At 40.4% G+C, this 14,552-nt stretch overlaps 1 protein-coding gene across 6 annotated transcripts in view; it reads left to right on the top strand.

The window, feature by feature from the left end:
- Window positions 1-14,552, top strand: part of MACROD2 (mono-ADP ribosylhydrolase 2) — a 1,913,815-nt gene that overhangs the window by 282,388 nt on the left and 1,616,875 nt on the right. The window lies entirely within an intron of this gene.

The following is a 14,552-nucleotide window of genomic DNA, read 5'->3' as shown; positions in this document are numbered from 1 at the left end:
TAAGACTAACTAGAACCCTTTTCTTACGTTTTTTGCAGCCATGAGTAGGTTCAGACATCATCATCTTTGAATATGTTAGAGATGGTTTTCCAGGATTAAATTATTTTAATTTGAGTACATGAATAAATATTGACAGTTGCAAGACGCTGAGATTTTGCTGCCTAATTAACAGGATTTTAAAATTGAATTTCCAGGTATAATTTTATCATCCGTTTTCTGTTATTTTGGATTTGTGAGCCTCCTCCTAAGTAAGTGGATTTAAGTGGTGGATCTTGTTTCTATATTTACCTAATTAGCTATTTGCATCATTGTCTTTATTTTCTTGATTCTTACAAGTTCCCAACTTTATCCTTTCTAGGAAATGTTCTGTTTGTCTCTGAAGGCTGGTCGCCTGTCTCAGGAGTATGTGGTTGTTTTCTCTTCATTAGCTTCATTTAGTTCCTGTGTGTGTTTGGCGGCTGTTTGACCTTTTGAATTCCCCTCCAAGAGTGGGTGCCATCTGAGTGGACGGTGACCCATCGATATGAGATGTTCTGACACTTATTGTTCCTTGACTGCTGTCCCGCTGACGTCCTCAGAGGACTGGCCAGTGGAAGGAAAGTAGGACGCTGAGCATTTTAACATCTATTGAAAGGCCAGTTTCTTAGAAGTGTTCAGTAGTACAGGTTAAACTAAAAGGCTGCTTCTCGATTTCTGAAGGGAAGAGGCATCTAACTGATAATCTCTCAGGAAAGGATGGGTGTGTTTTTAGTTACTGAAAATCAATCACCTGGATTAAACTATTTCTTGAAATAATTCTTTCTGGAGGCCATCTTCAGATGAGAGTTGATTCTATTTAAAAAGGAAATTTTTGCCTGACCAAATTCCTGTGGGCTTATATCCATATTTAATCAGTTCTGTCTCCATTCAGCTGCCTGAAAACCTTCAACAGAAAAGAAAGATAAATGGAAAACTTGGGCTGTAGGTATCTAAAGGAAAGCAGGCTGGCCTGGGAGAGAGGCGCTCTGGGGATTGCATTCCCTGGGCTGCCATTTGTTATATGACCTCATATTACCTGCTCTTTGCTTTGGTTTCATCACATGGGAAATAAAGGCAGCAGGAATTTATTGAACGCCAGTTATGTATCCCCCACTCCTCCCCAGAGGCTGTGAATTAAAAATGTTGCAGTGTGCAAGAAATGGTCAAAAGTGTAATCTATCCCAAAGCCACTAATGTTAGAGGCAAATCTTAACAGAGCCTTCAGTATCAGCTTCCCTTTTACAAACAGATATCTCCCCTTTTAAACTTTAAATTACACTTCTCTGTCTGTATGTGGGGGTTGGGGGAGGCACACAGGACATGATGTAAGTGTTGAGGTCAGAAGACAACTTACAGGAATCAGGTTTCTCCTCCCACCATGTAGATGGCAGAGTCCAAACTCGAGTCATCAGGCTAGGCCTTCTTATAGGCACCAGGCAGATAAACTTACTCTCGAGCTCGAGAGGAGTCGGGTGAGGGTGTCCGTTTCTGATAGTTGCAGCTGACCTTACTTCATGTGCTCATGGGATTAGTCTCCGTACCCTCTAGCCAAGGTTAAGATGCCACGAGTTACTTCAGATTGCTTTCCTGCTATGTATTCTAAAGGAGGCTAACAAGAAAGGATGGTTGTCCTAGTTGAAGGAGGCCACAGTAGCAGTTTCCCTATGGATACCCTCCAGGCCGCTATGTGAAGTGTGGTACTGTAGTGTCACAGTAAGAAGGACTCAAAGAATGCCTGTGCTGTGGAGGGCAGCTGGGCAAAGCCTATGGGCTCCAGAGCCTTCCCTTTCTCGGGTCGCTCTTGGGCTTTGCCACATGACGATAGACAAATCAATTAATGTTTCTGAGTTTATTAGGTCAGAGTCTGACTCACAGTAGTGCTGGCTTCGGTACATTAAACATCTCAGAAGTGCTATCAGTTGAGACTCTGGCTTGCAAGTCACTGAGCACTGCCTAGTCAACAGTTGGGATGGACAGATTAGGTGAGAACTTCAGGCATCCCAAGTGACTTCTGGAAATGCTTAATAAGAGTAGCTTGTCAGCGTGGATGCAGTTTCCCCTACTCTCTGTTCTGGCCTCCTCAGTGTCAGCAGACTCCTTAAGCTATATACAGTGGGCCTTTGGGAACCCTTGGCTTTCCTTTTAGGTAGCACCAGGTGCACATATTATGTCCCCAGTCGGCCCAGTGTTCCAGGGAGGGGAAGGCTCTTCCCAGAAGCTCCTGCTCTCTCGTTTGTTTAAACTTGAATAGGTTCTCATTCCAGAAGCTATTGTATAAGAATGGAGAGATAAGCTGGTGAAATTGCTGTCTCCCAGAAGTTGTACTTAAAGTGGATCCCTCTTAGAAACAGACGGGAGTTGGGGGGCTGGGACGTGGGGGGTCCATCCCAGAGAAAACAGTCTTTAAGTTGGAGAAGGAAGCAAGGGATGTTAGAGATGATCATTTTCAGGGGATTTGGTGTACTGAAACTTGTTTTATAAATGTACAGACTTGAAGCTTCTCTCTCTCTCTCTCTCTCTCTCTCTCTCTCTCTCTCTCTCTCTCTCTCTCTCCTTGCCAGAGTTTCTGTTTAAGTTGCCAAAACATCTTTAAAAGATTTTTCTGTCTGTAGACTCTTGAATCTACCCTCACCCCCTTTTTTCTGTCAACAGGTAGCAGCGCATCCCAGGGTATATCGGTATTGTATCTAAACATAAGCCTATGAGATGCTAATAAAATATAGAGTGCACATTCAGCTATCTGGAATTCTGTGAAGTCAGGCCAGATGCTTAATGCACCAGTTAGACACTGTACCACATCTTTCTGAACAATTCCACAGAGTATTGGAGAAATAATTAGATTTTAGCAGGTCACAGATGCCATAGAATACTAAAAAGGGGTTTAAAATGCTTTACTAAATAGTTCTTCTGTTCTGATATTTGCCTTTTAGTCAACACTTAAAGTATACCTTAAAAAACAATCGTATCTTCCTTTTAATTATATTTCCAGAACATTCTGCATGAAAGAGAGACCTGATCTTACAGATTGAGTCAGAAATCACAGTAAAATCAGTGTGTCTACTTCCTTGCTCACTCCCCACACCTAGCTTTTCCCAGCACCCAAGTTAGAGTGCCGCACTCCTGAGATTGGGCGATAGATAGTGGAGGTGGGGCAGGAGAACAAAAGAAATAACTCAAAATGTTCCCTTGTGGTCCCCGGCAAAGAAAGGAAGAATTGTGATTCAGAACAGATTAGTAGTTGCTTGCCCACAGCACAGGGGCTTGGTGAGGCCCTTGGCTAAAGAGGGAAAGCTTTGAAGGGCCTCTTTAAGGCCTTCCTAAATGGCTATGCAGATGGAGTGATGCAGGATTCCAGCTTTTCGGGACCCTACCTTTGGCAATTTTTCACTCTCCCAGGGTCATCCTTCCTGCTTTCTTTTAAAATGGAGAAACAAAAACAAACAAAAAGACTTTGAAATGGACCCCAAGACAGCAGAGACTAGGAGCAAGCTGGGCAGACCCATCCCTGTGCAGTGACTTTCCATTTGGCCCTAGGCAAAGTGTTTCAGCTTTCTGAGTCTCCATCTTTGCACATACTCAGACAGGCCCCACATACATTTGCTGTAATGGACTTGCAGAAACTGGTAAGGATTCACAGTTAAACTCGAGAACACATGCACCAAGACAGCTGGAGCCTGGGTCTAGATGCTTTTCTTCTTCATAGGAGTGAGTGGGACCTGGATTACTTCAAAACAGCCCACTGATGTTAAATTGAACTGTAAGTTTTACCATTTTCTTTGGGAATAGAATCATTAGAGCAATGTTTCTGCTGGTTGTCTTGAACCTTCAGACAGAGAAAGAAATGTCACCAAAGGCTGAGCTTGAGACTTAATTACAACCCAGAGGACCAAGTCTCTATCTCTGGCAGGGATTGGTTTATGACGGAAATACATAACGATATTGGGAGGTTCGAAAACTAGGTGTCACACAAGTGGCCAACCGCAAGCCTCGTGACTCTGCAGCTCCAGCTACTGCTGCTTTAACCTGGCCTGAAGTCGACACAGCTTGCAAACCATCCCATTGTCTCCCTATTTCTGACATTTTGGTGCTGATTCTAAGAACATAGCTTGCTGAGAAATTGTCAATTTTTCCTGTTTTCTGAAAACTGGCTCTGTTGTTCCCTCATGCTTAAGGTTACCTCCTTTTAGAGATTGTGAGTTCCCTGAAGTCACATTCCTTAGGTTAAATAAATGTATTGTTGATAGAAACACATCTGAGGTAGAATTAAAGACTGCACCTATTTACAGAGATTTATAAACGGAGGGGCGAAACTTCTCGCTGCTAGTGTCTAGACAAAGTAGGCTTACTTCACCGGTGTTTTTCTTCTTGACAAAGTGGTATGAGTTACTAAACTTACAAACTGGTATGTCACAAAAAGTTTAAAAGATAAGATATTGCCAGGTGTGGTGGCTCATGCCTGTAATCCCAGCACTTGGGGAGGCAGAGGAAGGCAGATCACTGTGAGTTCGAGGCCAACCTAGTCTACAGAGCAAGTCCAGGAGAGCCAAGGCTACACAGAGAAACCCTGTCTTGAAAAACAAAACAACAACAAAAGATAAGTTTTCAGCTTATCTGATTTCATGTAGCTCAGTGTTCTACCATGGCATCTATTCTAAATAACAGCAAACTGAAAATTAAGAAAAGGTGGGAATTTTTCTATGATGTAAAAGTAGTTCAGTATTTGAACATCACTCATTGGACTTGTTTAATTTATTTTGAACTCATTAGTTCTCAATTTGAAAACATTTTAAAATTTACTAGTTGTTATTTATTTTTTTAACATTAAATTGTATTATTGCTGCATATTCACAAATAGTCTTTGGGGTTTTTGTCCTTAGAAATAAAGTCCTAGATTGACAAATTTTAAGTGTATAATTTACCAAAGTTTATTTATACTTCATTGGATTTTTTTCTTACTTTAAAATGTTTGAAAAATTTAGATTTGAAAATTATTCTTTTTAAATTTATTGATTTTCATTCGGGAAAAATTTGAGGTGCTTTTTCATGGCCTTTAAATTCTAACATTTACATAGAAGAAGCATGCAAATCAGAGTCACTTTGGATGCAGTTCTCTGTCTTCTTCAAGAGGCCAAGGAATAGACTTTGCTGGAAAATGTTTACATGCAACCTTGCCTTCTTCTTTGTCCTCAGGACAAGTCAGAGATCAGCTGAATAGATCACATCTTATCATTGCCTTGCTAAGAAGGAGGACAGGTCAAGTACTATATACAAGCTATGTGTTTGCTGCTCTGGATCTGAGGCTGGCAGGTTTTTTGTTTGTTTGTTTGTTTTTGGTTTCCAAACTGTTTTAAAAGTAGGATTTACTTGTTTAAACTTTTGAGGTGTTTCATTTTATCTGGAATTGTAGGTGCTATAAAACTTCAGTTAATGGCATTACTCATACTCAGTAATTATGCAAAATCGCTGCTACTGCCACTGTTACTGTCATGATAGTTACTGTTTGTTCCTTACAAGCAACCTTTCTTATATTTCAGAGAAGTTAGAGGTGACTATTCTGCATCTCATGTGCGTTCAGTGGAGACTTCAAACAGAGCGGAATCCCTGCTTGGTGCTAGCAAGTAGGAATACATTTTTAGGAACCATAATAATTGCAAGGAACTTTTAAGTCATCTTTGCATCTTCTTGGCTATTTGTTTCTCTATTGAGAGGTATGGCTATTGCATTCATAGGAAATAATCTAGAATGTTAAGACAGTGCTTTCCCAATGTAACTCAGACTCAGGCCAGTGAAGTGGGTTGCTCAGTGAGTAAAGCCATGTTCCTTTAAGCCTGACAACTGAAGTTTCATTCCCAGGACCCACAGGGTATGAGAAGACAGGAGATTCTTGCAAGTTTTCCTTTGACCAAATTTAATTAAAATGAAAGGAAACCCAGACTTGCTTTTTATTGATATTTGAATTTTATAGGAATCTAAATACACTTTAAAATATTATAATCTCAAATATATTTGGGGAAAGGAAACATATAGGTGACCAAGATCCAGTTTAAATAGCAAAAAATTTAAGCACTACAAAATATGTATGAATGTCATCTCTCTCCCAGTTCCTGTAGTCTTCCTGGTCATTCATAGTCTACAATTTTTATTTTATACTCTCATTTTCTTTGCTTCTTGTGGTGATGGGAGTTCTTTATGCTTAGGGAAAACTCCTAGTGATGAATAGCTACTTTCACCTCCATCTAACAGGAAAGTCTATCTAACAGACACTAGTCTAGGAAGTGTTATGTAGATGCTGACAATGATATTAAAGAATTTTTTTTTGGCTAGTATCTAAGACAAAGAGCTATTCATATGCAGATTGCTCAAAGGTTTTGTTTTTGAAGTATGCACTTTTTCTCTCTAGCATTCTCTTTGCTTAGATCAGTGGTTTTTAACCTTCCTAAGGGTTCAACCCTTCAACACAGATCCTCATGTTGTGGTGACCTCCACCATAAAATTAGCTTCATTTCTATTTCATAACTGTAGTTTTGAAACCGGTGGTCTCAGTTTCTAAGACCATCAAAAATATGTGCTTTCTAATGGTCGCAACCCACAGGTTGAAAACCCCTGGCTTAGGTTGATTTTACCCAATTCTCTGAATTTCCTGGAAATAGGTGGTAGGTCTTGTCTAATTCCTTACTTGGAGAGTGTTACATAGAAATTCAGAGCAAAAAGATTTGGGAGGCAGAGTAGGAGGAGGGAAGGGGGAGAGAGGAGAGTTTGTGCGTGTGACAGGAGTGAAAAGAGAGAAGGAAGGGAAGAAAGGACAGAAGAGAGAAGAAGAAAAGTGTCATTACCAAAGTCCCTTGGGCTTGATCCCTGTTTCTTTTCTGTCTGCTCTCAGCTGGCTTTTCAATACAAGTTCATTGGCTATCAAGCTATGTGTCGAAAGTCTGGTCACTTTGGCTGAACTCTTCATTATCCAAAGACTTGATTGCTAACTTTCTAAAGTTGTTCCATCCACTAAAATTGTAGGCAGCCCCAGATGATCCCATAGCAGCTAGCTAAAGAGGCTTTCGAAGAATTTCCCCAAAGCAAAGACACAGAATCGTGTTGTCGATCTGCAGCTGAGGTCACATGAGCCACCAATGCCCTCTGGGCTGCTCAAACATTTGAAGTGAGCCTGCAAACAGCTTGGGAGGGAAATCACTTGAAGAGATAGGAAAGAGAAAGTCAGAGGTGGCAAAATAGCAAGCAGTTGCCACCCTCTGGTGAGAAAAGCCCTGGTTTGTAGGTCTTGGAGTCTTGACCAGTTACTGTGATAGTATGTGCCAAGGAAGAAAAGGAGGAATTTCTCAAGAATGTTGACAGCTCTTGCTCCTTTCTCTCATCCTGGTACTGAGTAGTGGGATAGTATAGGAGAGATTGACAAACTATAAAAGCTAATGGGAAAGATGAGGATGGTTCATTGATTTAGGCAAAATGATAATGCCTGTGCAACAAGACAGGGTTTCCATTAATCCTGTGGTCTTAGAAAGCTAAGAGTAAACTCACTTAGCTCTGCCTTGATGAAGAGGAGGCCTTAGGCCACATAGACACGGAGCGGTTTTTATTGTAGCTCATAGTCTTCTTAGGGAAAAAATTGGGTCTTTCCCAAAGCTGCCAATTTCAAGTTTACAGGAGACCTGGGACCCCCAAGTCATTAATCAGGTCTGAGCGTAGGAGTGTATGCCTCCATTGAGAAAGGGCCTGCTCCATCTGGAAAGGAGGCTCTTTGTTTTAGAAGGGTGAAAGCTGACACTTGTCAAGAAAGCCATTGTTAAGCCTTGGCTACTAATGGAAGTGTGTGCATGAAGACATGTGTCACAGCCAAATCACCTCTTGGTCCTAGAGTACTGGGAAGCTTTCGGAGATTTCTGGTTTGTGTCCAGGTTAATATCTAGTCTAGTATTCCAGGGTCAGCAGAGTCAACAGAACTGGCAAAATACAAGGTCAGACAAATATATAGATCTTAGAGCAAAGAATAAAATTTCTGTGATACGTAGGTTCACCTCAATCTCTGTCAGAAAGTCCATGAGAGCAAATATTAAAAAGAAAGATGTACTCATTAAGGGTATGATTTTTTTTAATATATCAGAACCCTAATGTATACTTCTGTTTGCATTTGGCTTTTCTGAATTTTATTCTTAACTTTGATTTTCTTTTAAATGAAGAGCATCCATCAATAGTAGACAAAGACGTGATTTTTTTGTAACTCATTATTTAAAGAAAGCTACTTTTTTTTTATTAATTTCAAGGTTTGATTCTTTTCAGTGGGATATTCTGCAATTGTAGTTCCCCCCCCCCCCAATATTTGTAATAAAATTAAATCACATGTTTTAAGAGGGGAGGAGGCATAATGCCTTAGAAATTTCCAAGAGCTATAAAGACTTTTTATTTTTAAACAAAAACGAACCAGCCCCTACTATTTTACATTATACTAATTTCAGTCAACTCAATATTCATGCTGAACTTTGCTACTAAATGATACTTCTATGGTGGAAAGTTGGAAAATAATTATCATGATAAGAGATAAACAAGAAACGTAATCTGAATTTCCACCATCTACAGTCTTTTCACAGCTTATCCTTGTATAACAAGTATTATAAGTGTTTTAGTGAAAAACCAAACCAAACCAGTGCTTTAGTGTTGGTAATTACTCATCAGTTGTAGTTATAACTATTTCTTGATAATTAAGTTAGTTCTTAATGAACTTCAAGACTCTGCATTCCTTCATAATTTTCTCACTGCTCTAGTGAGAGTGTCTTTGGCTTCTATGTCTGGGCTTTATCAGATAACATTTTAAATTTAAATTTATTTAGAAAACCATTTCCACTACTTGTCTGGCTTTGTCTGGCTTTTTGCATCTGAGTGCAAACACCTGAGAAGACAAAAAGTAGCTGTCAGACCCCTGGAGCTGGAGTCACAGGGGCTCATGAGAAGCTGACATGGTGGCCAGAAACCGAACTCACGTCCTTTGCAGGAGTAGCTCACACTTTCAGTCACGCAGCCATCCCTCCAGACTCAAGCAATGGCAGTCTGAAAAAGCATACTGCAAAAAATATTTTCTTTCCATTAGGTTGCTTTTAACTGTGAGTAATAGACAGTGGATTTCAAAATAGCTTTAAAAAAAGAGATTTTATTTAAGGGCTGCTCTAGGTTTGGCTAATTCTCTGACTTAGTGGCTTGATTTGCTTAGGGAAGAGCAAAACAATAGCCGGGACTCTGGGTCTCCGTGAGTTTTGAAGGGCAAGGAAACTTTTCCTACTAATTTTGCTCACCTGGCCTTCTTTCATCTTCTGGCTAACACTGGATCATACACCAGGGCCCAGGTTTTGATGACTGGCTGGCTGATTGGTCCAGTTGCCCTGGGAGAATGGTCCAGGAGGGATAGGATACCTGGAAGGAGACGGTGGAGAATGTGTGGCCTACAAGTCTTTTCTGATAATTCTGTAAAGTGCTTTTCAGGTACCTAGTAACAGTACTGAGTACTTAATTGCTGGGTCTCTTGCTGGATTTGCTGATCTAATGAGCACTGTACATCTTGTGTCCTTGCTGTTCTTCTGCGCCTTGCAGTTGCAGCAGGTGTGGGCCCTTTGAACTTTTATCTTTTTGAAATTCAATATGCATGCTTTTGCTTCCTGAATAATTCGTGTTTTTCTTGATAAATTTTAGCAGGTTATGATATATTCTGAGTAATAATTATCTGCATGTATTTTCACTGGTGGTACTTTCTGTCTGTATATGATTTTTGTGATTTGTTTTAATTTAAAAAATGTTTCTGGGGCTGAGATGTAGTTCAGAATGCTTGTCTAGAATTTGCAGAGCTCTGGATTCAATCCCTAACACCTAAAACCAACTACAGCAGCAGCAGTAACAACTCTAAAACTTAAATGTTTATGTTTCTTTCATCTTATTCACAGGACTCATTTGCAACACTCAGATTATACTGACAGTAAAGAATTGTCTTTCTTCTTGAAGGGTGTTTTATAATAATAGTAACACCTTATTGTCTTTTCATTATCATTAATGTAGTTTCCCAGGGGCTTTATGAACTGTTATCAAAGCACTGAATGCCAAAGCAGAAGTGGGCACTTGGTTGTCCAGTGCAGACAGAGACAAGTGTGATTAGTGGACAATGTGATATGATGATTCTTTTATGAATAAATGCTGGTTTGGGAAGTATACGTATTTATATAACCATATATTAAGTGTATTTTTAAATTTTTAAAATAATTTATTCAGATTACATCCTAATTTTTATCCCCTGACTTGTATCTTCCCATTCACCTCTCCTTTTTTTTTTTTTTTTATCATATCCCCCTCCCCTAGACCTGTGACAGAAGGGGACCTCCTCTCCCACCATATGACCACAGCCTATCAGGTCTCATCCCCATAGTCTGCTCCCCTTCCTGTGAGTGCCACCAGGCTTCCCAATCAAGGGGAAGAAGGTAAATAGGGGGCATCAGAGTTCATGTCAGAGTCAGTCTCTGCTCTCCACACGACTGTGGAGAATGCTCTTTCCATTGGCTAGATCTGAATAGGGGGTCTAGGTTTACTGCATGCATTGTCCTTGGTTGGTACAGTAGTTTGTTCAGGTCCCCCTGGGTCCAGATCCACCAGCCTTGATGGTCTTCTTGGAGGGTTCCAGGATCCTCTGGGTCCTTCTGTCTCCGCACTCTCCCATACCTCTTTCCCTGGAGTCCCAATAGCGAGTCCCAGCATCTGTCCCAATCCTCTGCTGAATGAAGACTCTCAGAGGACATCCATGTTGGGCTAGTGTCCAATTATAAGTGAGTATATACCATGTGCATCTTTCTGGGTCTGGGTTAACTCACTCAGGATGATGATTTCTAGTTCCATCCATTTGTCTGCAAATTTCAAGATTTCCTTGCTTTTAATAGCTGAGTAGTATTTCATAGTGTAAATGTACCATATTCAACTGAGGGACATTTAGGTTGTTTCCAGGTTCTGGATATTATGAATAAGGCTGCTATGAACATGGTTGAGCAAATGTCCTGGTTGAGCAGTGGAACGTCTTTTGGGTATATTCCAAGGAGTGGAATAGCTGGGTCTTGAGGTAGCCCTATTCCCAATTTTCAGAGAAAGTGCCAGATTTATTTCCAAAGTGGTTGTACAAGTTCACACTCCCACTAGCTATGAATGAGTGTTCCCCTTTTTCCATATCCTTGCCAGCATGTGCTGTCAATTGAGTTTTTGATCTTAGTCATTCTGATGGGTGTAAAATGGAATCTCAAAGTCATTTTGATTTGTATTTCTCTGGTGATTATGGACATTGAGCATTTCTTTAAGTGTTTCTCAGTCATTCAATATCTCTCTGTTAAGAATTCTCTGTTTAGCTCTGAACCCCATTTATTAATTGGTTATTTTGTGGTGTTTAATTTCTTGAGTTCTTTATATATTTTGGATATTAGCCTTCTGTCAGATGTGGAGTTGGAGAAGATCTTTTTTATGTTTGTAGGCTGTTGCTTTGTTCTATTGACAGTGTCTTTGGCCCTACAGAAGTTTCTCAGTTTCCTGAGGTTCCATTTATTAATTGTTGACCTTTGAGCCTAAGCTATTAGTGCTCTATTTAGGAAGTTGTCTCCTGTGCCAATGAGTTCAAGGCTCTTCCCCACTTTTTCTTCTAATATGTTTTTAAATTTTATCTGTTTCAATGTCTTATTTAATAATAGAAGAAATAAAACATTAAAATAAAAAACTCTGGGAGTGTTCTCCATAGTCTGTTAGAATGAAGGAAATCTTGCAACTCTAACAGTTGAGAACCACTGCTATATGTGAATACCAGTGTGTAATTCACAAGTCCCTTTATTTCAACTTGTATGTTCAAAAATTAAACATTCATTTAGTTGTCCTTAGGAAAATATGAACTGGTGGACAATTATGTTCCCATATACATATGTGTGTCAGGAAGGCGGAACAAAACATACACGTCTGACTTATCTCCTCTGTGCAAGCCATCTGCTTCAGTCAGCCATCGACACAAGTGCATTGTGATGTAGCTGAAATAACCTGAATTTTGACACCAGGTAGACCTAGATTTAGACCTCAGCAAGGAAGCTCGTGTAGGATAGTGATTCAATTTTTATATACCTCGTCTTCACTGAGCTTTGCTTTAGAATTTTTACAAATCTAATTTTTACTATTTTTGTGCAAATTAAACATAAGTGAGGGGCCTACATGGATGGCATGGACACTGGCATATTGTTTTATATGTTCACTATGTTTCTTTATATAAAATCCTCTGAAGCTGTAGACTCAGAAAAATGAATGTTAATAGATCTGACTTACAACCTATCAATTTACAACGTGATATTTTAAATGCCAATTAAACAGGACAGAGTGCCACACAAGCTTGGCAGAATGTGCAATGGCACCTTCTGTACGTGTGTACCCATGGCCTCAGCAGTGCACATTTTTCCCCTAGGTGAGTAAGGTCTGTTCTAGAGAGAACCTGTGAGAAAGCTGTTCATTGAAGGGTTATTTATATGGTAAAAGAAAATGTAAGCGCTGAAATATATCTACAGTAGAGTCATGCTATATCTATAGAGATTTTTTTTTTCACTGCCTTTTGTGCGTTTAGAGATTTCACCAACTGACATTGGAAGGTGCTGGTTATATAACCATGAGAAGCAAGAGTGTGAAACAATGAGCGTTATCATTTCAATGACATTAAAAACAAAATTTTAATATGGAAAAGGGAAGGAGCTACATCAAAGTGTTGACAGGGCTCTGTCTCTGAGTACTGTCATGACTTTCCTTTTATACTCACTTTGCAACTTTCTCATTAACAATTTTGTACTGTTTTCCATCTTAAGGTTCTTGTTTAAACACATCTTTGGAAAAGATTGGTTCTTTTTCACTATTGCCTTCGGATCACCAAGGATAGAAAGAACCCTAAATGAAAGCAGAGACTAATCAAAGTGGGGGGAGGGGGACTACATCATATGTCTTCCTTACTAGGAAGCGTGGGCTGCAGCTGAGCATTTCTAGGGGATGCGGGGCTTCAAAAAACACCTTCTGGATTCATATTTAGGGGGCTGTGATCTGACTGGTGAGTGGATGCTAAGAGGCATATGCTAAGGTCAGACACCTAGTTCACTACCCAGATTTTCCACGCATGGAGTGCATTTGTGGAGGGATTGTTTGATCAGTGTGTGTCCTTGACTATGTCCATGTGTAAACTGGGAATAGTAATGTTCTCTTTGCCACATGTGGTTGTGAAGTTCTACTTTCAGCAAACAGTCATTAGATTTAAAATTGTTATCATGGTGTCGGCACATAATAATCTCTTACTGAAACTTCAATTGTAGTGGATCTAGTAAGAATTTAATCATTTGGGAGGAGAAACGGGAGGATCATGGGTTCTAAGCCAGGCTGGGCTACACAGAGAGACTGTCTTAGAAAATACCTCAGGATCAACAGCAAAGGAGCATAACTGTCTATTGTCTCACAACAAACAGTGCTAAAGTCAGTGCCTGCAGGTGACAGCAGTGTCACATTCTGTTTATGAGTGTCAGGGGTTACAGTTCGTCTCTGCTGCATGGGCTTTGGCTTGGAAGCTTACCTGAGCATCCGAGGATGTGTCTGCCTCACAGAAGAAATGCCTCACTCCACGGCTGCAAAACTCTTCTAGTTTTTCCAGGGAGCTCAGCTGGACTGTGCTGTGAGGTGTCTGTTCTAGTCCACTGAGGCTTTCATCTTGGCACAGTGGCTGGGCTTCAAGCGCAAACATCTGAAGAAGGCCAGGCAGGATGTCTTAACATTTTTATAATGTGTCCTCAATAGTGACTTAGTGACTCGATCATAGTCAACAACCCATCGACATCAAAGACGAGAATTCACGGATATAAACCTGTATTGAATATAGACGTCACATGGCAAGACTAGCCTAAAGGGTTGTTGTAGGCATGATGGAGAAATGCACGTGCCATAGTAGCACTCAGTCGACCTATGACATCCTCATTCATCAGTTGTAGTAGTCACAAGCTTTGTATTAGAATGGTCACATTTTTTTTTCTTAAAAACTACAGACTATGAAAAGTTTTATCTCCTGCCATGCCCTTCCTCCCTTCCAGCTTCTCATCTATCCTCCAACCACCTCTTTCTGTCCCCCGATTTCATGTGACCCCCTTTTTAACTCACCCAGTCTACGTTGTGCTTCCAGTATGTGGATGGGTGTAGAGCAATCAACTGGAGTGTGCTTAAAGTATCAGGGTCTGTACACCCAAAGGAAGGCAGCCCTCCCTCACCCGGGAGCCATCGATTGCCAACAGCTTCTCAGCTGCGGGGTGGAGGGGCTGCATGAACCCCTCACCATCCATCCTGGGACTCTGGAGCCTTGATTTTTGTATAGGCCTTGTGCATGTAGTCACAGCTGCTATGTGTGAGTGTGTGTGTGCGCGCGCATGCATTGGTCCTATCACATTTGGAAGACGTGGGGAAATCGTTCTTTTTATTATTTTCTTTACCTTTGCTTTCTTTAATAAATGATCACT

This window comes from Acomys minous (assembly GCF_964271855.1).
Source record: "Acomys minous genome assembly, chromosome: 3".
Classification (NCBI taxonomy): domain Eukaryota; kingdom Metazoa; phylum Chordata; class Mammalia; order Rodentia; family Muridae; genus Acomys; species Acomys minous.
This window is presented reverse-complemented; position numbering and strand designations above follow the sequence as displayed.